The sequence below is a fragment of the Mustela lutreola genome, chromosome 11 (genome assembly GCF_030435805.1).
Source record: "Mustela lutreola isolate mMusLut2 chromosome 11, mMusLut2.pri, whole genome shotgun sequence".
NCBI classification, from domain to species: Eukaryota; Metazoa; Chordata; class Mammalia; order Carnivora; family Mustelidae; genus Mustela; species Mustela lutreola.
The window spans coordinates 44,456,259-44,461,010 of NC_081300.1; the positions used below are offsets into that span (position 1 = coordinate 44,456,259).

A 4,752-nucleotide genomic window follows, 5' to 3' on the forward strand; every position below is an offset into this window, starting at 1 on the left:
GGCTCAGGTCATGATCTCAGGGTCCTGGGATCGAGTCCCGCATCGGGCTCTCTGCTCAGCAGGGAGCCTGCCTCTCTCTCTCTGCCTGTCTCTCTGACTACTTGTGATCTCTGTCTGTCAAGTAAATAAATAAAATCTTAAAAAAAAAAAAAAGAAGTAGTCATATAAACTCAGTATACCCAAAAGGACTACAGAAAAACAAACAAACAGATTTAAAAAAAAAAAAGAACCCTACGAGACAATTAGAAATATAAACACTGACTGGATATTTGATAGTATTAATGAATCAAGGCTAAATTTCTTGAGCATGATAATAACATTATGATTGTGTTTTTAAAGTAGTCCATCTTTTAGAAAAGCACACCAAAAATATTTTCAAATGAAATTCTGTGATGTCTGAGATTTTCTTAAATATACTGCAGGGGTGGAAGAAGCAGAGGTTGAATCTGGATGACGGACATAAGGGGCCTGAATGGTACTCATAGGTCTAGCTTCATAGATGATTTAGGGCCTTCAGTAGAAAATACTGGAGAGTCAGATCTAACATGTCTTGTAGCTCAAGGGTGAAGAACGCTTGTCACTTTTTCTTTCTTTTTTTTTCTTTTTGCAAACTAAGATACATAATTCTCTTCCCTTTCTTTTTTTTTTCTTTTTTTTTCTTTTTTTTTCTTTTTTTTTTTTCTTTTTTTGCCTTTTTTGTTTGTTTGTTTGTTTAAAGTAGGCTCCATGCCCAGCATGGAGCCCAACACGAGGCTTGAACTCATGACCCTGAGATCAAGATCTGAACTGAGTCAGAAGCTTCGGAAGGCTTGGGTGGCTCTGTTCGTTAAGCCGGAGCCTTCAGCTCAGGTCGTGATTCTGGGGTCCTGGGATTGGGTCCCACATCTGGCTCCTGCCTCAGCGGGGAGCCTGCTTCTCCCTCCCACTCTGCCTGCTGCGTTCCCTGCTTGTACTCTCCCTCTCTGTTAAATGAGTAAATAAAATCTTTAAAATACTGTTTCCTTCTGGTCTTTAACACTGAGAAATCCCTTGACCACCCTATAGCCTAAGATCTCCCTAAGTCCTCTGTCGATCTGGTAGAATGTCAGTTCCACAATCTCTAATGTGCAAAAGGTGAGGGAACATGACCCTTGTTTTTCAGTGCCCTCCCAGAACAACCAACCCCAACTCCCTTGAGATACCAACAGTTAGCATTCATTAAGAAAAGTAAATGCTAGCCACGTAGACACCATGAGCAAAGCTCACTCTCCCAAGTTGAAAAAAATATATGGACAAGAAATCATCATTGCAATTAAATGGTGGCAGACATGTTCAAGGAATATTGCCGGGGTTCGATCTATTTATGAATCTTGTGATAGATGAATGTGTGGAGATGGCAACTCGTGGGCAACAGAACAATACTGGAATGGTGGTAGGAGATGGTATCATCATGTTAGAAGCCTTAGAACGAGTATAAACAATGGTTGTGTTCATCAGAAGAATCAACTGCTTCCACATGTCCCCTCTCCGTAGGACCTGTTTTACTACAATATAAAAATCAGGTCATGTGCCTTTTCATACTGAATTTTTTTGTTAAATAAATTTTTATAATAGTCAAAAAAATAAATAAATAAAAGAAAGTAAATGCCAGAGTTAAGTTTTCTTAGTACTAATTTCAATCACTCTGGATATAAATAATAAAAGAAATTATTTCCAGTATATATATATATATATATATATATGAACTAATGTTGATAATATTAAGTCCTTTTCCCCAAAATCCAATAGCTAGTGAGAAACAGAAGTCAAGATCCAAACCCAGATCTCACTCGGGCTATTCCAGGCTTGCTCTCAGCTGCAGAATGTCACCAGAAGGAATACATTCTTCTTTCCTCTTTAAATTCACAAGCACAAATCTCAGTGAGCAGTCAACATTTCTGGAAAATCCTGCTACATTATTTAGTTCATTCTTCCACTTTTCCATAAAATGATTTTATTCCTTTTTCATTATGCTTGAATGTCCAGCAACCAACTACTTCCTGTCCCTTCTCTCGTGATTGTTGACTTTGCCTCACGCTTCTTTGGGAAAATAAAAGCCATCAGAAAAGAAGTCCAATGTCTTCCCAAAACAAATCTGGCAGCCTGCGCCTATCTCTCTGTCAATGCTCCCTGACCTCTGTCTTGTTACTGAAGGAGATTTCTCTTCTGCGTGGTATATTGTACACAAAGTCTCCTTCACCCATTCCCCCTTCTAGAGGATTTTGTCCTGAACAACTACTTCTCCCCTGCATTTCTGAGATTCTCCACCACTGCAGCCCATCATCAAAGAAGCATGCTATATTATCTACCATGTATAATAAGTAAAATAACAACTTGCCCTTTACCACCAGCAATGGCCCCATTTCTCTGTTCTCCTTCACAGCAAAGCACCTCAGAAGAGTTACCCCCCGGGGCGCCTGGGTGGCTCAGTGGGTTAAGCCTCTGCCTTCAGCTCAGGTCATAATCTCGGGGTCCTGGGATCGAGCCCCAAGTCAGGCTCTCTGCTCAGTGGGGAGCCTGCTTTCCCCTCTCTCTCTCTCTGCCTGCCTCTCTGCCTACTTGTGACCTCTGTCTGTCAAATAAATAAATAAAATCTTTAAAAAAAGAAAAAAAGAAGGGATAAATACTCAACTTAAAAAAAAAAAAAAAAGAGTTACCCCCAATGACATCCTTCTCTTCCTCACCTTCTTTTCTCTCCTCAACCCACTACAATGAAGCTTCCACTCCCACCAGAGAAACTGCTGTTGTCAGAGGCTGGATTGACCTCCCTTTTCCCAAGGTTTGTGTGTGACTGATTAACCAACTTTCTCAAACTCTAATAACTCTCAACACAGTTGGTTGTGCCCTCCTTCCTGAAACACTCTTCTCTTAACATCCATGACTCTCAAGCCTCCTGAACCAAGGCGCCCCATCTATGACTACTTCTAATTCAAGGAGCAGGAAGACCAGTATAGTTGGAATGTACCGTGGGATCTGAAAGTAGGATGACCCAAGGCTGGAACTCAAGGGGACACAGCATTATGGAAGACCTGTCAGGTGAGGAGAAGGACCGGGGAGATTTTGAGATTTAAAGCAGGTGATGAACATGCTTTGAACTTACATCTTTATATGTAACTCCAGCGATCTGTGAAAAGTGGGCTGCCCCGGTGCAAGAGCAGGATCATGGGCAACAGTTAGAAGGCTCCTAATAAATTCTCAATAAGTGTTTGTTGGCTTGAATTGAACTGGGAGGAAGAAAGGAAGGCACCAGTAAGCAGAAATGTCTGTAGGACAGAAATAGAACCAAAGAGTGAAACTCCAGAGGGTAGATAAAAAGCTTTTGGAGTTAGTGAGAGGACAATTTCACCCATGGGATTTGGCCCAGTTCCCAGCAAACCCAAGAAATTCTCAAATAGGCTCCCTGTCTGGATGTGCCCAGGGAGCACATTTGCTCCTCCAAATGGTGAACACTCAGCCTTCTTCAGCACCCGTGATTACTATCTGGTGATGTTCTGCAGCAGGGAGAATTTGACTCATTATCTTTCCGTGTGTCTGTCACGTCCTGTTACTCTTCAGGTCCTGACAGAACACGCTAGAGGTGTGATGTGTTATTACTTGACACCAGTTACCCAGTGTTGCGCCTCATTAGAGGGAGCAAGGAAGGCACAGGTGAGGGGTAACCTGCTTTGTACTATCCTGACTCTCCCCACGACTCCATTAGTCTCTTGATCTTTTTGTGGTTGTCATTAGGGGACCAGTTTTATGTCCTGGTCAATTTCCAAATGACAGCTCTTAGTGTCAAAGTGATCAAGGAGAGCTGCTTTCCCCTCCCTGCAGTGACAGCGGCAGACAATCACAGGAAATTGATCATGTTGGATAAACTCACCTGATCCTAAAAATGATATTGGCTCCATGCTCCGGGGCAGGGCAAAAACAACTGAAAAATAATTGCCAGTACACCCCAAAGGGAAATTCTTTCCTCTCCCCAAATTTGACAATCAATCTAACCCAGCACACGTGACTAAAAATCACTGCTCTGAAGAACGTAATTCCACTTACACACCAAAACACCATGGCAATTTGGTTCGAATTGGGGGTCAGTCTGTCTCAGTTTTAATTTTTTCCTTGTGAAAGACCTTATTTACAAGAGCAGCAAAGACTTAATACGGAAACAACCACCACATCTACAACAAATAAGCATGTCCCACTGTTCGTTCCTATTCATCTTGGTTAGTCTTCAGCCATGCTTTAATTATTCCCCCTCAATTTTTAGCACATTAAAAAAAAAATGTGGCACATTGAATGTTCATTCTCTACCTAATCTCAGAGTTAAATGTGCTATCTTCAGAAAACACACAGCAGTTTGGTTTATTCTAGTCTTTCACATGTGGAAGGTCTCTAGGATGTGTTTCTTCATTTCTCTCAAAGTAAGACATCCAACTTGACCACTGTGATTGAATAGGAGGCTTCCTGTACCCAGGAAAAACAGTTAGCATTTCTTTACATTTAATTTCCAAATGCAACCAAGGCTAAATTTTCATCTTGGCATCCTTTGAATTTTTAGGGAAGTACTGGGGAAGGCACTTTGGGGAAAGTTGCTCTCTGAATGAGTAAGAGAGCCCACAGGGTTAGGTTGTGGCTCTGTAACTTGGGCTGCTCTTTGAAGATCTTGAACTCTTTAAGGTATTCCACTCACCGCTCATAGTACCTGACCTTCCATAGCAAAATGAGCTGATGTTCATTTGTATGTTGTTT

General features: G+C 41.5%; 1 pseudogene; it reads left to right on the forward strand.

Moving 5' to 3' along the window:
* Nucleotides 1–1,230: 1,230 nt before the first annotated feature.
* LOC131811853 (small nuclear ribonucleoprotein G-like) lies at nt 1,231–1,456 on the forward strand (annotated as a pseudogene).
* The last annotated feature ends 3,296 nt before the right edge of the window (nt 1,457–4,752 follow it).